The sequence below is a fragment of the Gallus gallus genome, chromosome 4, assembly GCF_016699485.2.
Source record: "Gallus gallus isolate bGalGal1 chromosome 4, bGalGal1.mat.broiler.GRCg7b, whole genome shotgun sequence".
NCBI classification, from domain to species: domain Eukaryota; kingdom Metazoa; phylum Chordata; class Aves; order Galliformes; family Phasianidae; genus Gallus; species Gallus gallus.
In genome coordinates this window covers 83,122,997-83,143,860 of record NC_052535.1, presented here as the reverse complement: position 1 = coordinate 83,143,860, position 20,864 = coordinate 83,122,997, and the positions used below count along the sequence as shown (strand labels likewise).

At 42.3% G+C, this 20,864-nt stretch overlaps 2 long non-coding RNA genes across 2 annotated transcripts in view; one reads left to right on the top strand and one right to left on the bottom strand.

Annotated features, from left to right (window-relative positions):
* The window catches only part of LOC112532363, a 32,664-nt gene extending 11,800 nt beyond the window's left edge, over nt 1–20,864 (top strand). The window contains exons 2-5 of the long non-coding RNA XR_006939201.1: nt 16,080–16,201; nt 17,071–17,265; nt 19,532–19,767; nt 19,875–20,864. This is a non-coding gene — a long non-coding RNA (uncharacterized LOC112532363). The remainder of the gene's footprint in view (nt 1–16,079; nt 16,202–17,070; nt 17,266–19,531; nt 19,768–19,874) is intronic.
* LOC112532364 lies at nt 1,580–16,193 on the bottom strand. The gene is made up of 3 exons (XR_003075031.2): nt 16,057–16,193; nt 13,817–14,369; nt 1,580–2,295 (listed from the first exon to the last, which is right to left on the bottom strand). It is a non-coding gene; the product is annotated as an uncharacterized LOC112532364 (long non-coding RNA).

Below are 20,864 nucleotides of genomic sequence, written 5' to 3'. Positions count from 1 at the left end.
CAGAGCCCATAGAAGCTACCTTGGTGTTAATGACTTATGAGCAACCAAATCACAGCTCAGATGTCTGGCTGAAACCACGCTTCCCCAGCACTCATTCAGGGTACTCCTAATGGGTTGTAGTTGTGCACTGCTGCTGTGAAAGAGCTGTGGGACAGCTCTGACTGGATACTTGGCACCCACTCCTTTCAGGAGGAAAAGGACTGGATTTCCTACTTTTTTTATATGAAGTCACAAATTTTGTTAATCAAGAGTAGAAACTGCCTTTTCTATACCCTGTGCATTTTTTTTCTCCTGCTTCAAAATAGGAGATAATTTGTTCTTAAAGAGTCCATAAAATAAACAGGTGTTCAGGCTCCAGTGATGCAAGGAAAAAAAAAAAGGTCTTTTCACAGGCATTACTTTTTGTGGGGCAAGGAGAAGGGGAGCTTCTAATCTGTTTATACTAGGATTAATATTAGGAGTGAGTTAGTTTTTCCAAGGTGCAGTAGAGCATGAGGGTGAAAACAAAACAAAACATATTTTCAGGAATGTTTACCAATGGGTTCTGGTCATGATTTGTGTTTTGAAACTTGGGAGGCCAGTTTTTGAGCCTCACTGTTAGTGTTTAACTTTAGGATTAGGAATTATTGAGTTAGGTTCATTAAAATAGCCAGGTTTTGTCCTTTGAAAATTTAAGAAAACATGGTGTAAGCCTTGGAAGCAAGGTCTCCTTCTGAGTAACAACAGACTCATTCAGCTCCAAACATATGGCAGTCTTTGTCTTAGAAATCTGTGTGAAAGCGAGGGTAGCACCACTCATTCCAGCAGAGTCATCAGCTCTATTCTCAGGAATTCACATTGCTGTCAATAACTCTGTTTTAAAGCCTTGAGAAATCAACTGAGATCCTGACATAATAAAAGTACTGTAAGGGTCACGGGGGTCAGTTCTTCCCAAATTTCATGTTCAGTTCCCAGTTTGAAGAGAAAAAAAAAAGAAAAAAAAAAGGGGGGGGGGGGGGGGGGGGGGGAAGGAAAGCCAGAATTAAAGACAGGATAAGGCTGGCAAAAGGCTTCTCTGAACTCTCTGAGCTGTGTGATGGATAGGGATACTGAAAAATCTGTTAAAACAAAAAACAAAAAAACTCCCAGATGCCAGCATGAAAAGATCCTGCGGGAGCACATGAAGAGACCAAAACCAGTTATCCTGCTGCGATAGGCTATTCTGCAAAGGACAGACTGCAATCTTGTGCCTGGCACAGGACAAAGGCTCTTCTGGGGCAGACCTCGAGCTGTGTAGCCCCTGTAACTTTGTGCCCACTGCATGGTAGGATTTCAGCATTTCCATCTTCGGTGGACCCAGCCCTGTCTTTAGCCACTTCAATGTAGCTGAATTCAAAGCAGCTGCCCCATTACAGCATAGACTAGGGCTAGCCCCAGCTTGTCTATCTGTGGTTGCACTCACGAATGTCCCATTAATTGAGACCAGCCTGCAGCGGGTTCTCATTTCAAGAAGAGTTTTAGAAGTTTGGGTCACTGCAAACAAAATCGTGCTTTTCTCCGTTTTGGGTGTTTTACAGCAACACTTGTTTTAATCTGCAGCCCAACCAGCTGACTGGAGCTGGCAGGAAGACAACGGATCCATTTTACGATGACTTTCAAGGTTTCAGAATGTGTTTTGGATCTGCCTTGGAGTAAAAACCAAACCTTCTGAGCTTTTTCATGCAGTGAAGTGATGTCAAGGCCTTTTTCTTTTTTCTTTTTTCTTTTTTTTTTTTTTTTTTTTTTTTGCCTGGGAAGGCTCTCAGACAGCCTCTTTGGTGTAGACTGCCAAGACAGCCTTGTTCTTGTCGCTGTACGTCAGGTGGCTGCTTATGACTCTGAAAACAGCAGCTCAGCACTATAGATAAGCCCTGGTACCTTCAGCTGGACACTAGACAAGCCTGTTCCTACTCCGGATTGTTTCTTATGGAGGGATATCTGCTATGTTTTTTTTTTTTCCTTGGGAATGTTGTGGCTCTTCCTGATGGTATAAGGTCTGTCGCCCTTGAATTTCTGTGACAGTGAACCAGCCATGAGCAGAATGGGTTGGGACCTTGATTCCCAGCCTCACATATCACTTCTACCGATACCACCAGCTTGGAGATACAGATAACACTCTTCTCATGTTCCTTCACTTAACAGGATAAGACATCACACCGTCCAAGAAATCAAATAATAAAGAAAATAAAACAAGAAAGAAATAACCTTACCAGTCTTAAAGTCACCTCTACTTCCTTCGTTGTTCTTTTCCTTCTTCCAACTGCTATGCCTCATTCACTGATTAAGACAGATAAGCTCATTAACAAATGCAAGCCCTAGTCCAGAAACTACCAACTCTCTGACCATAGTAGGAGACCCTGACTACGTTGGAGGAAATGCCTTATTAGTGCTCAGTGGTATATATAATCTCTCATATAGATTCAGACCTGCCTGGCATTACACCAGTGCAGGATTATGACATACTTCTTTCTGAAGGAGAAACTTTGCTACTGTAATCATGATATAAACCATACCCTCTCACTTTGTGGGATGGCAAGATCCCTTTCACACATAGCACATCATGTATAATCTCTTTTTTTTTTTTTTTCCCAGCAGAATTACTTATTTTTGCATGAAAAATTGCATAAAAAGCATGCTTGCAGCTAGGTAAGGAAGGCAAAAGATAATTGTTGCTTCTATTCATTAATCTTTAGAACATGGAGGCTTCCTGTGAATCATGACTTCGATGTAAAGTGCTGTGAAAGCACAAAGCTTCTTCCTGAAAAACTTTCACCTGAACTGAAAACAGTAAGAACAAATATATTTTTGATTCATGTCCTTATTTTACTGGTGGAGAAATAAAACAGCAAGAGAGTGAGTGTTTTACCAGAAATGCACCTTGTCGAAAAGAAACTCTCTGGGAAGGCAGTCAGGTTCACTAAACGTAAGATTATCTTTCTTAGTTACTATCTTCCAAAAGATTTCACGTAATAATTTTTGCCATTTTGGCTGAAGTCACGTTAACTGTAAGAAGGAACCTGCTTATCAGATAAGTTACTAGGGCAGACCTGTCACCACTTATTCATGAAAATTCATTGTCTGTTTTTCATCCTGGATTACCATGACATTCATGAAGCCAGTGTGGTTTAGCCATCCTTTACTTCCACACATTCATTACTAGCTCCTTATGCTTCACATACACTGCTGTAAAGCTCACCCTAATATATAAAATAAGATAATACATATTAAGATAAACTAGGTCTGCAGAGTTGGATGCAAACCCGGTACCCAAACAACTGGACATTAAGGCATTGTCCTAAGAGCTGTCTTTGATGTGAGCAAACACCAAACACTCAATTCTTCCACACCTTATGATTTCTTTATATTTATATTTGAAGAAAGACATTTGTAAGAAAAGATGACGGACTCATGTAAGCACGCAGTGAACTCGTACAGTTTTCTTCAATGTTTATATTCACTTATTGTGCCCTACTGTTCTCAAATAATTACATAACTATCCACAGCCATTTTAAACAGCCTTCAACCCACATCAGCCTAGCATATAAACATTGGTGCTTTATACAGTCATTTTGTATGAAATTTGTCTGCAGGGCAACAGTTTGCTGTACTGAATTCAGTTTGTGAGATGAATCATGCAGCAGTTAAGACTCAAAGTGCTTTTGATTTCCTTGCAAACAGTCTGTCTGCTTTCCCAGCTATCTGTAGCCCAAGATCTAAGAAAGAGTTGCCCAGTATGGTCTGTGTCCAGAGTTCTGCTAATAAATCACTGTGCTGCAAATAACAGGCACAAACAGATCCCAGGCATCTGGATCCTTCACACTATAACTGCAGGCATAGGTCTTCCATCATTTCTTTCAACCGGGTCCAATTTCAGCTCAAGCACCAATTGAGCTCAAGCTCAGTGCTAATGGGTCAGATGCTGCAAGGCTGCATTTTTATGGTTCTGTGCCCAACCTGTATCAATTTGTATTTCATTTTGGGTCGTTAGCTTGGGCTCAGCTGTGTTCTGATTATAAATGAAAGAGGTTTGAGTCTTCCCAGGCTTGCTTGCTTGCTGTCCTGTGAGGAGCAGTCTCATGCAGTAAAACAAGATGTGAAAACCAGCTTGCTCCAGAAAATGATGAAGGGCATCCTAGCTCTCATAGAAAGAGAGTTGGAAGGGGCCCCTATAAGACCATCTAATCCAACTCTCTTACAATGAGTAGAGACACCTACAGCTTGATCGGGTGCTCAGAACTCCATCAAGCTTGACCTTGAGTGTCCTCAAGGATAGGGCATCCACCACCTCTTCCAACAATCTTCAGATCTGTTCAAAAGTAAGAGTGGAGCAGAGTGGATAGAACAAGCCATGATCCAACTCCCACATGGCTTTTGGACAGGGAGAATGGTGGAGTGGTTGAATACAAAATGAGAAATGTGTCTCATCCTGGCGAGTTTGTTCACCTCACACGGTAAGAAATGTCAAGAAGGCAATGAATGCCGTTGCTGTCAGCATTTAGGCACCATGGGTATGGAACAGCAGAAGGTGCAAGTGCCATGTAATTCCAATTTGAGCCCTTTTAAAGCATAAGAGACAATTTAGCAAATGACTTTGGCATGGGAACAGATTCACATATCTCCACCTTCATCCAGAAGAGTGCAGCTGTATCTGAAAGGAAAGAGGATACTGCACAGCTCCAACGCATACTCTTGCTCGAAATGAAAACAAAAGGAAAAAGGTCCCAGGAAGTTGCACATATTTCTCTCAAAATATGAAGAAACTGTTGCTTCTGCCTTTTTCTTTTCCTTTCAGGAGGGCTGTACTCTGTTTTTTGAAAGGGAGAAAAATGAAAACCTCTCGCTTGGGTGAAGAATAATTTTTTAGAGGATGTCTCTTTCTCAGTGACACATACCCTTATTGCACACACACATACATGCACACACACACACACATTTTCAATTTCATTAAAAAACATTCTGGTAACAATCAAAGGCAGCTCATAAATGTCATATTTTGAGAATCATAATGCGCGATCCCCTCTTTAGAGCAGCTTTTATGACAAACAGTATACCCATGTTTGTGTATCGTTCCTAGGACTATAAAACAACTTTTTATGGCTCTTAGGCTGATATCTGAAAAGCCTGGTACATTTTTGTATGAAATTTTTTCGCAGTACTCAAAACACAATACTCCTTGTCAGTCCACCCTCCCTCCTCTCCTTTCTCTTTTTATGCATAATCATGTGACAAGAAGCTAAGTGCTTTTAAGAAACATACCTTTGGCATAGAGCCAATCTCTCTTTTTTCTTTTTCTTTCCTTTTTTCTTTTCTTTTTTTCTTTTTTTTTGGTTTTACCCACTGAAGCTGACAGATATCTATAGCAAACAGTTAACATATATAAACATGTCAGATATAAAACAAATATACTTTGAAAGAAAACAGATAGCTGGAACAGTTCATGCTGCAAGACAACGACAGCGCAATTAGAGGGAGCAGGGTGTGGGGTCTTCAGGGTGCGTTTGGCAGAGCTGCCCAAGGTAGAAGTACCTTTCTTCTTCCCTCTGTCAAGGTCTTTGTGGATGGCATGGAAATAAGACAGACCCCAGTGTCACAGCCGCCATCTGGTATGGATGAAATGAAAGCATAGGCAGTTTTTTTATGATGATCAGTAAGGCAATGCGTGCGCGAGACATCTGCAGGCGTGTGTTTCTGGAATACGTTTTGCGGGCTGAATAAACTGGATGGTAGCTGAAATGCAGCCACTTAGAGGCTTCATCCTGCCAAGCTTCTGTCGGATGCTGAGCCCTCTGCCCCTGTGAGACTTCCCTGTGATGTTTGTTAGTGCAAAGCACTTAATGCTATCGTTAATGATTGAAGTTGAATTAATTGGTTAGGGAAGAAAAACCAAGCAGCAGTGTATTCTGATGCTGTGCCCTGCAAGCTTGTCTCACTCGTATACCTCATGTGCCCACTCTGCTAGCAAGGAGCCACCACACCACTGTAGTCATCTTTCAGACCTTGGGATGTTGCACCAAGCTGGGGAAGAAATGACAAAAGGGCAAAGGAAAGGCACCTTGCTTGGGTCTGCTCCTTGCAAGGAAGACAGCCTTTTTATTGTGACTGTTGATTCAATGAGTGGGACTGGCCCCTTAGATGACACTTCAGGATGGGCTTTGGTGTCCAAAATGCCACAGGACAAATCAGTGCCTCTGTCCAGGATCTCCTTCTTGGTGGATCCTATATAGCAGTCTTGCACAGATCAGATGCTGGGGTAGTTCCTGGCTGCCAAACCCTAACAGTAGGTTAAGAATAGACTAAACAGATAATTAAAGATTAATTCAGCTCTCAAGCAGCCTAGCAGCACAAATAAATGGACTCAGATACTTCAGGCGGTGAAAGATGCTGCTGAAGGGGATGTGATAGAGATCATGATTAGGCTGGAAAAAATGTATAGAAATGATGCTTTGCTATCTGACACGGGAGCTAGGGGATGTCAGATGAAACCAGTTAGTGGCAAGTTCAGAGAAGAAAAGATACAAAAGGAGAGTCATTTTCCCCAGTGAGTTGTGAAGAGGGGAGCTCTTTGCCACGGAGCTACCAGGCACATTCATGGAAGAAACATGATTTTGTGGTAACTGAAGACAAAGATACCCCCATGGGCTCCAGGGAGCACTGAGTGAGGGCTCTTGTGAGATCACTGGTCTTGGCTCAGCAAAATAAAGTGCAGTTCTGCCTTGGGCTGGAGGAGCTTGTGGGCTTAGGACCAGCACACAAATCCCACTGAAACAGTTTAAAATCTGCATTTTAATCAAGTTGAAAAGGCCAATGCAGCATGGAGGGGAAGGCATACACTACCATGTGCTCCAAGTCCTTTAGAAAGTGCAGCCAGAAATACCTGAGCGTTTTGGGAGCTGGATCCCAATAACAGTTGGGATAAAAAGGTATTTGTCAGTCTGATTCCTGCCAGGGCCACAAACTGACTTCATTCTTTTGTGAGAGATCAGCAGCTGCGATGAGTGAAATACAAGCTTTGTAGGTTTCGGTCAGTTTGGGTAAGTCTAAAACAAGTTTGGGTTGGAGCTGAAGTGATATACAGATTTCAGAAAATGCCTTCCATCAGAGGGATCTCCCATGTTGGCAGCCCTGTGCACGGCAGGGGGTTGGAACTGGATGATCTTTAAGGTCCCTTCCAACCCAAACCATTCTATGATTGTATGATTCTGTGTCTCAGCTCACTTCTATGTTACGTGCAACTAAATAAGGATACTAACAGTGCTTCTGGCTACAAGGATACTATAGATGTGATTCACAAAAATGAAATATATTGCAGAAAAATATTTGTTAGTTATGGTTACAATAAAAGCTATTTTTAAGTTAGTTAGACTTTTTCTTAGCTTTTTTCTTTTCTTCCTTCTTTTCTAATTGCTTCATTTTTTTTTTCAGCTCATTACTCCCAACTCCTTCTGCTATTGAAAAAAAGATGAAAAAGATTTTTAAATCCTTAGAGAAAACTGCTGTTCATTTAAAACTACTGAAAAAAAAAAGTAGAAGAAATTTGAAGTGTGAAACTACATGGAGGGGAAAACAAAGCTGCTTTTTTAATGCCTTTTTTACCAGAAATAAGCAGAAAAAGCACACGCAGAAATACTTTGAAAACTGGGATGCTTCTGCTTTTGTCTTCTTCACTTCATGCATGGGGGGTTTGATAGCTCTGACTCAGTTCACAGAGGGGAAACAGACATCATCTGCTAAAGGATAATGTTAGAAGTGACTTATTCCTTGGCTAGATCTGCTTTTACAGACGCTCAGGAAGTGTACAGCAGGAGAGGGATTAGGAACAAGACTTAAATGAGTGACCTCTCCCACCCCCAGACCAGCTTCTCCCATTTCTTTCTCTTTCCCAACAGAATAAAACATGCTGTTGACAGGGATGGCCAGCAAAAGGGGAGGCAGATTCAGAAGCCACCAAACTGTTTTGGGGAGATGAAGCAGATGCTGCCACCCACAACAAGAAGCATTAAAATTTTTATTTTTTATTGCTTAATATTTTCAGGAATAAAAACACCCCTGATTGGGACCTGCCAACCTTCTGGGCAGCTCAGAAGTTTCCAGTGGGAGCTGTGTATCCTTTTCTGGGCTTCTGCCCCATGGTGACCATCCCTCCTTGGGCCAGATCCTGAGCCAGCACACACTGAAGAGATACCAATTGATACCAGCTGAAGATTGGTCCTTGGGAGATCAGCTGTTAACTTTACAGCTCCGTTTTTGTGGTATTTTCCAAAGTGCCCATTTGGCAGGAAAAAAAAAAAATGCATAGATGGTTTTATCCACCTCCACCACGTAACATAAACAAGTTCACTCTCCTATTTTAATTCATGAGAAAATCACCCTCCAAATAATTAAAATAACCTCCTGTCACTTCAGCATAGCAGCCTGCACTAGCAGTGTGCTGTGTGAGAGCTGCTTGTAATGAGCGCCTTGAGAAGAGGCTTCAACCCCAAGGCAAACATCTGTGGAAATTTTATGAGAGCCTAGACCAAGGGAAAAGCCAGCATCAGACATTTGTAGGCTTCTTTTGGACTAAAGACAAGGGATCCCACTGTCTATTGGATGAGGAAAGACTGATGGACTTCATGGGATAGTGGGCAGGAAATCTCACAGCTCCCTTAGCACAAACACAGTTGCTCAAGATTTCTGCTTCTTCCAGGTTCATCATATTCTTGCATTAAGTGTCCTTAAATAAGAGGATGGTCAATTTATAGATAGGTGAGCTCCGTTTCTAGTTAACTGAGTCTTAATACATTGTGTCTTAGCAATATTGTACTGGTGATAGCTGAACTGAACCGGTCGTTTAACACCCACAATAAACCAGGACTTGATTCAGGACTGCAGTAGAATTACTCACAGATCTCCTTGTCTCACTACCAGCAAGTAATGACTGAAGGACCTGGCATATCTCTTCCAAGTTGTGAGCAATTACAATCCTATTCTTAAACATGCTGTGCTTGCACTGATTTTTTTTCCTTTTTTTTTTTTAGAATCATAGAATCATTAAGGTTGGAAAAGACCACTGAGATCATCTAGTCCAACTGCCAGCCCATCCCCACCATGCCCACTAATTCTTATCTTTCACTGTTACATCCACCCTTTTCTTGAAAACCTCCACACGACTCCACCATTGCCTTGGGTAGCCTGTTCCAATACATCACCCACTCTTTTGGAGAAAAAAAAAATCCTAATATCCAACCTGTAAAAATATCAGTTTGATTTTGCCTGAGTTGTATGGAGCAAAATCACTGCCTTCAGGACTGAGCTCTGGGATGCTGAGATCGTAATTATCTCTGGTGCCACAACATAGGAAGTTGTCTGTGAGCCAATGGTTGACACTGGCTGAATGGGCCATAAGAATTTGGGCTCATTCAGAAAGCAGCATGGTGAATGCAAGGGAGAGAAAAGGGGCATGTTGCTGCAATGGGACCACTGGGGCCACCAGGCAGAATATGTCAGGCTTCTGAGGAGCAACTACCCCTCAGAAACCCCAAGAAACTGAATACCATACTGATGTCCTGTCCCTGGGCCAAAAAAAAAATCAAGCAGGCTAGAACGTAAGTGCAGACTGTGCTGTGCTTTTGTTTAGTTTACAAGCATATATGTGACTAAAACATCTCATCGCAGCCCTGAACTCCTATTCAGCTGAGCTGGAGCCTACAACAGCTGGGGGAGAGGAAATGAGGTTGTGCGGGTATTCAACCGCTGGTGTCTTTTTTCAGCTAAAATTAATGTCAACGGTTGTTGATACTATGGGTCATTTCCTGTCTCCCTTGTTAAATCTAGAACTTCAGTGGATTTCCCAATGGTAAAGAGAGGGCTGGCCAACTTTTCATCCAGCTTTTCAGGCTTAGTTCTCTTCTAGTGAACTTTGGAGGGTAGTCGTGAAGCATAATGCAATCCATGTCATGCAGAAAGTTCAGAAAATAGATTTACGGAGCTAGGAGGATGTGGTGCTATTTGTGTGGAGTGTTTCCTACATAGCAAGCAGCAAATGTCATCCATGAGTAGGCAAAACAAAAGTTGCTGATATTATTCTTGGATACAGGAACAAAATGCTCCTAGTTGAAAATCTTAACGGCGGGTATTGTGATGCCAGATTGTTGAAAAAGACAACAAATTGTTCTGATGCTGTTGCCTTAGAAGCTGATATTGGCCTCTGGATTGTCTTCCACAGCTGTTCAGGCACCCTTGGACACGGTCCCCACTATTTCCTTGGTGACTGATGCCTGTGGCCCTTCTACTGTTCTCACTGTGCTTCAAAAATTTTCCTCCCCGTTGGGAGAAAGTGTCCGTGGATATATTGAGAAACCCAGCCTGAAGCACCTGACTGAGGTGGTTGATCCTGTGGCTCACTAGCTAAATGGGGCGAGGTTCTGCCACATGTTATGTTACAGCTTCTGTTCCAAACACTTTTCTCTGGAGAAGAAATTTCTCCAGAGATAATTTTTTTCTGTGCAGGAGACTTCCAGAGGGCAGCTGGCTAAGTTCAGTTCCTAAATTCGAGTGGGGTGAAAGCTGCTGTCCTGCAGATGTCAAAAGGACCAAAGTTTACGTGGGACCGAGAGGCACATGTGAAAACCCAACTCTTTTTGCTGCTTCCTTTGTTCCCTTTGCTATGACCATACAATAAAGGCTGGGCTCTTTCTGTGCCAGGCACCACTTAAAAAAACTGAGAGGGGAGAGTTTTCTCACCCTGGAGTTGGCAGTCTGAACAGACAAAGGAGCACTGCAGAGGAGTGAGCAGAGTTTGGCTTGCAAATATTATGTTAGCTCCCCGAATTCTTCATGGTTGGTTGGGCTGCAGATGTACTGCTTTCTTTGAATGGTCTGGGAGGGGGACTCATGCACGTCTGGGAGGGGAACAGGATCTTGTCTTTATGGTGAGTTTGGCATGAGGAGATGTTCCCAATTAAGTCTGGGCATAATCAGATGAGCACTCAATCCTAACAGAATAATTTCAAACTGAATTGGTTTAATTTGCTGCATACAAAAGATTGTGTTCATAGGAGAACCCTTTTATTCCAGAACTAGGGCATCTCCACATGGAGTTTTTCAGGGAAAGCTATTCTTTCTCAAAATCACCCCTTCCCTTAATCTAAATTAACTTCTCTGGATAGAAAAGTGTGTGTATATGTAGCACAGAAGGGGCCAGGAAAAAGCAGGAAGGGATTAGTTGAAAGGAAGAACAAAGGAAGGGGCAGAGATATGGAGGAGAGGGAGATAATTCGGCTGGTGAGAAGGAAGAAAAATGAAGAGCATTTGGAGGGAAGAGACTTAGCAGGCCAGGACTTGGGCAGAAAGACCCCTGGGCAGCCTAGAGGGACCTCATTTTCCCCATTAGCCTGTTCCCCAAGGACTTAAGGCTTCTGGGGACCTTATGTTTGGGAGCTCGCCTCTGGGATGGTAGCTGTTTATTTTCTTTAAGAAAATGAAGAATCTCAAATGAAGGAAAACAGGTTTTCTTGGTGAATGTTAGAATTATCAAATGGCTTAGGTTTGAAGGGACCTTAAAGATCACGGAGCTCCAACTCTCCTGCTGTGGGCATGCTTAAACAACCGCAGTATATTCGATGCACCACAGCAAACTGTTGCTTGTCACACATTTGGAATCAAAGTCAGTTAAGTCAAAAATTTCTTAAAGCTTAAATTAAAAAAAAAGGCAGGGTGTGACCAATCTCTTCTTTGCTCTGACAACTTCATTGTTACTACTAAATGGGGAAGGAGGAAAGGAAAAGCTCACTCTGAATCCTGGTGTGCACCAAGCTGGCAATGCTGCGCATAGCCTACAAGAACCAATCTCCACATACAATGCTGTGCCACAGGACCTGTGCTGGGGAGACACTCAGCTCTGCACTCTTAGAGTGATTCTGTTGAACATGACAGCTTTTCAGGTCTCGTGATAAATCTGATGCCCTGATGCTGTCTTCACTTCAGCCACCTCTTATTTGATATCATGCAGCTACAGCAACCCAGGAGAATGACGACAGAAGCCCACACTTGTGGGTCCACATCTCTGCTTCACCACATGCTTTCTAGATGATCTTTTGCAAGTCAGTTACCCTTGGGAAACCCAGCCCCATGCTTACCTTCTGGTCCTAACTCTTCCTTCTTGGGTGTATTTCAAGGAGGTCAGCACTGCCATGAGAAGCCCAGTCCCATTGCAATTGGAGCTGTGAATATTCCTCAGGTGAGTCTAAGCTGTAACAATTATGGTGGCATTTTCATTCTTATCTCTGAATTTCTCCAAGTGTGCTTGTTACAGAAGAACCATGAAGATGTGATGCTTGCCCTAGCCTGTAACACCTAACATCCAGGGCTTTGTCTAAATAAACAATGCCACTTGACAGATTGCATTTCCTGCAAGTGGAAACTGTTTGGTGTGATGCAAAGCACAGAGAAAGTTCAGTAAAAGAAAATAAAAGAAGGAAAGGAAGAATAACATGTTATGTATGGCTTCACTTAAATACACAATGAGGCATAATGCTGTTGAGTGGTTTAAACAGCAATAATGTAGAATATCGAAATATTGAAGCCAGGAGTACAGATCCGACAATCTTGCTTCAAATGCTATCACAGACTGTTCTGTCGTATTTTCTTCTCCTATTCCTATACACAAGGATTTTTATCCAAAGGGAATATTTTTTTCTGAATAACCTGATTTTGGAAATATGGAACATTTGCAAAAGAAAGGAACTGAAAATTGCCAAAAAAGAAAGCAGGCATCAAGAGAGTTCAAAGACAAGAGCAGAACTGCACTGAAAAAATCTCTCTATTCATGCATCCGAATCTTCTTTCATCAGTAGTCCAAAGAAGGCAATGTCTGTTATGGCCAGTATGCACAGTCCTGGGAATGCCAAAAACAGATCAGAAAGATTCTTCTGTCCTTCCTTCTTTCCTTCTTTCCTTCCTTCCTTTCTCCCTTCCTTCTTTCCACTCAAAATTCAGTTTTCTCTTCAAATGCAAGGTCTAGTTAGGATTTTAATTAGGATTTTAATATTCAGTTCTTGGAATCAAGAGTCAAGGGTTATTAAGCTAATTTAGATGCTGATGAGGCAATTTAAACACAAAAGGTGATGCAAACATGGAGGTCATCCATCTCCACCAAGAACACAGCAGCACCTACTGCTTCCCTCAGTGGCTACAGAATAGGGCAGTCCTTCAGACTAGGAGAAAACTACATTCACATCCTTCCATCCTTAGAGGATTCATCTCACATCTTTAATTTTCAAGATATCGAGGTGTTTTTTCAAGATATGAAGAATTTTCCTTTCCTAGCGTTTCAGGTAGGGAAACACCTTCAAGCCCCTCTGTTCAAGTTATGTCACTGCTTTGAAAAAAAGAAGATTTTGCAGGACAGGAAAGCCATGTTTGTGGCTGTTCAGACCCAAGTGTCAGCACCTTCCAACTGCACTAGAGAGTCCCAACTTTACTGCAGAACTGTTCAACATAAGAACACTAAAAGAGCCATTGAAAGCCCTTGAAAGGTGAGTAACACAACTGCTCACTAGAAGATTTTGTTCTTTCTAGAGCCATGTGTTTTCTTGGTATTGTGGGACACACATACATACAAAACACACACATATATATATATATTATATAAACATGAATACATTTTTATGTATATATAAGATACACTTCTACATATATACACTTCTCTCTATATAAGATTTCACAGTCTCTCACCAATGAAATCAAATACTGTCCCATAATCATGTGAATGCAGAAATTAAGGCTTCCAAAAAAACCCAATCAAAAAGAAAAAACCCACCTTCTTTGATTTGTGACTTCTTTAATTCACCTCTATGTTGGATATTCTGAATACACTGTATTCTGAGCCCCGTGCTTTGCTGTTGCTTATACTATGAGACGACAAAAAGGCAGCGGTGCAGCTGTGGTGCATGTTTACTTTCAGAGTCAGCTTTGCAAATTCGGTCAGGGAAATCTCAGAGGTGGTGGTGACCCCCTTGTATTGCTCAGCTGTAGGGAGGGGTGATGCTCTAGACCTGCTCCAGGAATGCAGAGGACCGTATCCACAGCCAGGACTTCCCCAGGGCTGCAGGAGATGTTACACCTCACAGGTTTCACTTCACACATAAAAAGAGGTTTATGTTTTCCTACAGAATAGTTCATGCTCCCGAGAGCTCAGGTAGTGTGTGATCTGCTGGAGGTTTTAAGACACTGTGTTAGTTCAGCCATTCAGATGAAGCTCTTTGAACTTGATCTCACATTCAGCAAATCTGAGCTTCCTCCAGTTCTCTTGAGGGCTTCCTGTGTGGCAATTGGCAACGTGTTTATCCATCCCACAACTCAGTTCTCCTTGCCTGAAAAAATGGGAATTGTGTTATTATCTCCCAAAGGGCTGGGAGGTTAAATTCTTATTGACTGGGAAATGCTAAATCTGAGGGCCAATGAAGTAAAGACATTCTTTCCATCTCTCTGTGTGTTATGAGAGCATGCTGTATGTAAGTCAGCTGCTCCTGTCCGTGTAACAGAAAAACAGATGTGTGAGATGTGCAGCTAAATTTTTTTTATGTTCCTTTTTACTGTGCCTGCATTTTTCTTTTCTTTGTGTAAAATTATGACCTTTTAAATATCAAATAGATTACATATTATTACAGAACAGTTACTTGGTTTCTTACGAGAAACAAATATGTTTTTCATTATATGCACCAGGTGCGTTCTATAAAGAGGGCGTTTATGGTAGAACCATATATATTTCAATAAAGGCTTAGTAGTTTTATGTCAGAGAGAGGTAGCCCTTAAACCAAAACCATACATATCAGCTTCACTGAAATTGCTTTTTTTTGTCTGAAATAAGGTAAACCCTCAAATGCGAACAAAACATATTGGGCATTATAGAGGTTTTAGAGTGAGTCACTTCAGAGTTAGGCTGAGAAAAAGAAAGGGGGTGGGGGCATAATTTAGATGGAATTAAGGAAAACTGGAAAGCATAATAAATAAAAATAAAAACATAATAAATAAATAAATAAATAAACATAATAGAACCCTGCAAAAATAGGCAGAGTTGCATAATGCTACAAAACTTGGAAATTGATATCCCCAGCCTACAGTTTTACTATTTGGAATCTTCTTTGGGAAAATGGCTAATTAAAATTAAACCACTGAAAAGGTAATGTACAGCACCGTCTGGAGCAGAAGCCTGAAACAGTAAATTCTGGAGCAAGGCAAAATTTTGGAGAGCTACAGCATAAAACTACCATACAGACACCGCTGGAAAAGCTCAGCTTTTACTGTCTTGCATCTATTAATCTAGCATCTCTGTGTATACAGTTCAAACCATTTTACAAATATTTATCATTTGTAGGAGGAGCTGTTGCCAAGACCTATCTTAATGCTGTGACCATAAATAAAGCATCCCAACACAGAGCTCTGGATGTAAAACAAACCATTTGGAGAATGTGGGGACAAACAAATCTCTTGTGAAATATGAGCCAGCCTTCATTAAGCCGTTCACAGAAGGAATCTTCAACATTGAAAAATCTAAAGAACTTGTGGAGGTTTCAGTTTCCAGCTATTATCCATGACTCTTGCAAATGTCTTCTATCCTCAGAGCTTTATTCAAATATCTTTTTTCGTCAAGTTCTTACACCAGCCTTATCTCTGTATTTCCATGCTTTCCAGGACAACAGTAAAAAGGTGGTCAACGTGCCAGGGGTGTTTTGTTCTCACACCTCCCCAGCATGAGAAACAGGCCAAACCATCTGATTTCAGACAAACTCCCAAAAGACTTATTCATAACTTATTGGGAGCATCCACAACATAGAGTCATAGAATTATTAAGGTTGGAAGAGACCACTAAGACCATCAAGTCCAACCATTAACCCATGCCCACCATGCTCACATAGAATCATAAAAGGCAGCAGTTATGAACCAAAATATTTCTTTTCAGAGGGAGTGCAAACTACAAACCTGAGGAAGAAACTCCCACTAGCAAATAAATGTGAAGATTTTCCTATGCATAATTTATTTCATGAATATTTGCTGTACCTTTCTTGTGTTTTCCCCTGTAGCTCCTGGAATGGCCAGCTGTTGGATAGAAGACTACCAGATAGATGTTATGAGGCACTGACCTACCATGGCAGAAGTCTGTTCATTAATATCCTGGACTGTCTCCTTCAGGCAGCTGAAACTTGTAAGCATACAGCCTTATGTTTGATTCATGCCAAGCATGAGATGCAGCCACCACAGAAGGTAATGCCTTTGGAGAAGAAAAACCTGCACATTGGCCATTTATCAACCAAAGGCATAACCTGGCACATCTACACGACTTTTGAGAGCAGATCTTGGAATAAATTACTCCCTCAGGCACACCCTGATACATCTATATATATGTATCTTAGTGCTGGAAAATGATTAAAGCCTCTCCAAGTAGGAGTCCGGAAGAAGCCACCATGTGTATGGTGTGAACAGTCAGATAGCAGAGCCCTGGAGCAAATGAAACCAAAGGAATAAAGGGAATATATGCCTTTTTTCTTTTCTTTTTTTTTTTTATGGGTAGGCTACATGTTGCCTTCTGATGCTGTCCTGTGCTCATTCTTTCTGCTGATTTCAATCTCTGCTGAACTGAGAATCGTTTTTGGGAATAGCTTGTTATTGCACATCTGCAGAAATGTTGCACAATATTAACTTTCAGCAGCCTTGGGCCAACGTGCCCTTTGTGCATCTAGTGCATTCTGCTGGCCTTGAACCACGACTGCAAATAATGAGGCTGTGTTGACTCAGGGTTTATTTCTGATAAATCTCAGATAAAGCTCATCCCCTCCTCCCCCTTTTTATGCCTCATACCTAAATATTTTCTCAAGCTCTTTGGCCAAATCACACCCGAACAAAATGTCTCCACAGTGTTAAAAGTGTACCAATCCTATATGCATTTCTATGAAAGCAGTCAGCAGCTGAGGAGAGCAGTCACAAGTTTGTACCATTGTAATAGGTAGGAAAACTGCTGTGTCAGGTGTATTCCTGGTATGTATTTCACCTGTGCTCGTTTCTTGATTTGTTTAGATCCTGCTAAAATTGGTGCAGCGGTCACTTCAAAGCCCTGATCGGGACAGTCTGACCACTGGCAACCAATGATGTACAGGAGCGGAGGGATCCCCTCCTTGTCCCAGTGTGCTTTGTGCTGGGGATGCTGACTCACCGCAGGACAGATGCTGATACCCTTTGTCCATGTTCTCTACCACCCTTGCAAAATTAAGGGTGTGAATCAAGCCTATGCTATGTTGGACCCACTCCATTGCCTGAAATAGTCCAAGCTATCCAAGCTCCTTGAGCTTCTTCCCTTCCTTTTCTTTCCCCCCCATGAAAAGAGCTGTTCCTCCCATGAGATACAGGAAAAGATCCTGAGCCCAGCACAGCTCCACACAGCCATGATTTATGTCCAGTGCTGCAGATGCACTTTTTAAAGTAGACTTAAAAATTACTCCCCTTAATAGAGATTAAATATTGATTACCTAAGTAATAGCTCTGTCTGCAATAGGAAATAGATGTGGAACAACCCCCGCACATCAATCACACATGAACTGAGGAAATATCATAACAGAGGAACAGCAGAAAGTTTTCAGATTTTTCTCTAAGACCATCTTCATCTTCCATACAGATGCATACAAATGTATATACACACGCATGTATACAAACATATACTTATGCATGCACGCTCATTCTTTGTCTTTTCCTGGAGTGCTAGCTCATTTAAATTCCTAGTGATTACTTAACATTTTTCATCACACTGTTACTACATCTTCCTTCATTTTCTGGCACACTGTGTGTACTTACCAATTTGGAAAGCATGTCAGGTCTTATCTGGAAAAGTGAGGCTTGCCCACAGCATGCCATCTACATGATGTGAGTGTGCCCCTGCATCATGTGGTGCGGCAGTGTCATTGATGTCAGGTCATGCAAAGATGAGGAGGGACAGGGCAATGTGATGAGAAGTGACAAGGGACAAATAGTGCTGAGATGCAGAACAGCAAGCCCCATGTCACCTAGGTGGCATCAAAGAACAGGAAGGAAATCACCAGGTCCCTGAGCAAGAAATGTAGACCCTTTCCATCCCTCTTCACATTTGCACTTCTCTGATTTATGAGTTTGGGAGTCTTCAGTGCTTACGGAATCATAAAAGTCAGAAAAGACCTCTAGGATCATCAAACCCGACCACCAACACAACAGCACCATGCCTTCTAAACCATGAATCTCAGTGTCACATCTCCACACAGTTCTTTGCTCTGTCATTCCCAGATTGACCTCCAAGACTCGAGTTCTATAATTGCTCATAACCTGGATGCAAAAATGGTCTTTAGCCTCACATGGCTGCCTATGAACCACAAGCTGCTCAGTCCAGACGTCCTAAGTTTGGCTCCTCCAGAACCACCAGAGCCAGTGGCCTATCCATCCTGCTGCAGCAAGCTGACTTTAAAGAGGCAGTTTTCTTTGCCAACTAGTATTGCAGCACTTTGCTTATCTGCTCAATTTGTTGGGAAAAGATAGCAATTTTCCCTGACCTTTCCCTTCTGAGATAGCATCAAAGCAAGGTTAGATGTTAGATAAAGCCCAGGGACATGTGTCCTCTATTCTAGTTTGCAGCAGTGTGTCCTGTCAGCAGAATGCACAGCATCTTCGGAACACATAAACATTAGAGAGAAATTGGACAAATGTCTGTAATAGTAGTAATGCTCTAGTTACTCTGTTCATATTTCACAAGTCACGTGAGCATAAGAGGATTTCTCCATCCTATAGGACGTTGTCTTTGACTGTCATTGCAGTCAGGTGTTCAGTAGGGAAAACTCCAATAGCCGTGGGAAAAAATCCATCAGATGGCAACACTGTCTGAGAGTGGAGCAGGAGACTCAGACTCACTGGTGCTCTGCATTCCCACCTCTAACTCCATCTTGCCAACTGAAGTTAAACAGTGATAGCTTTATACCATACCCTACCCTGCACAAATGTAATCTGCTGTCATAAAATCATAGAATCGTTTGAGTTGGAAGGGGCCCTTATAAGTCATCTAATCCAACAACCCTGCAATGAACAGGGACATCTACAGCTCCATCAGGTGCTCAGAGCCCCGTCCAGCCTGACCTTGAATGTTTGCAGGAATGGGGCATCTACCACCTCTATGGGCAACGTGTGTCAGTGCCTCACCACCCTTATTGTAATAAAACGTATTCTTTATATCAAATATAAACCTCCTCTCTTTTAGTTTGAAACCATGTCCCCTTGTCCTGTCACAAAAGACCCTTCTAAAGTGTCTGTCCCCTTCCTTCTTACAGCTCCCCTTTAGATACTGAAAGGCCACCATCTCCCTGACGCTACCTTCCCCAGCTCTCATCCCCTCCTTCTAGGGAAGGTTCCACCCCTTGAAACATTTCTGTGCCCTTCCTCTAGATAGCTTTCTGGTTGATAAGTGTTACACAGGCATAAATTTCTCAGATATTTTTCTCATGTTGATGTTTTTGTTTTACATCAGAGGCAGTTTTCCTCGTTTAAATGGAGGCAATCTAGAAGAGAGATGAAACTCTCACCGCTGCAGAAATCCTCCCCCAACAGCTTTCTGATGGCAAAGGTTGTTTGTAAGGGGCACCCACTGGTTGTCCCAAGGCCATCTTCTCAATGATTGGTGAGTCTCAGTTTCCAGAATCTCACTAATAATGAAATCTTCTGCATCATTCCCAGAGAGAGTAGCATCAACGTGCTGTTCTGCAGGTGAGTAGGCTACAACATGAAAACAACTGCAAGTAAAATGAAGAAAGCAGGCAGTGCTCAAAGAGAAAATATCTGCTTGGTACCTGGCTCCCTTTCATCCCCTACAGGAATGAGACATCCAGCTGACACAAACCAACAGGCAGGCAACAGCATGAGCATCCTGCCAGGAGAGGCTTAATAAGACTTACATTGCGAGAGCCAAGCCAGCAGGCTGAAAAATCACTCCTTGTTTTGTCAGATGCTTTGGCCCTGGATTGGGCACCAGCATGGTCCTTTTTAGCACTTGTCTAAAACAGGGTACCTGGCAGTGAGGTGCTCAAAGCAGTTCAGAAACTGGAGTTACATGCTAGCAAGTCCGATGGATCTGAGTGGGACCCAGGCTGGAGAAGCAGTTTGTCAAACCCATAGAGCAAAAACATGTGGCTGCACCAGGAATAGCCTTTCTTAGTGCAGCAGCACCTTTCCTAAGGACATAAAGATGCATCTACAGATTCCCTGAGTGGTCAGAGATCTTAAAATACCTCATTGGTTAAACAAAAGGTTTTGAGGCTATTGCTGTAAGTGTAAACATGATTGTAGCAGCACCTATTGATCCAACCACTTTCTGTATTACCAAAGGTCATTTGTTCCAGACACTGGTGACCAGGTCCAGACTGCCGTCTTCTACAGAGCCCATGTGGGTAACTGCGACTGTGGCCACAGAAGGACAAAGGACTACAGAGACTGCAAAGTGATGCAGAATCTATGTATGCCCAACCTTGTACATGATGAATGTGTTTTCAAAAGCCAGGCACAAAAGTACGAGCTCAAGATGAAATAACAGTCTTTCAGCCCAACATGTTTGCGCATATGTTGACTTGCTGTGACTCTGGCAGTACAATGTGGCAGCATTTGTACTAATGTGCATTTATGCCGAGTGAAGTTTTATTTCTTCACACCCTTCAGAGCCATTGCAGGCCTCCCAGAAGAGCTCTGAGCATATAAAACCACCATCTCCAGAGCTCCCAGAGTGTGTGCTGAGGTCAGCGGTCTGCTAGAAAACCTCACTGCTCCAAACAAGAGCATGGCAGCAGCGTGCCAAGAGATTCTCCTCTTTC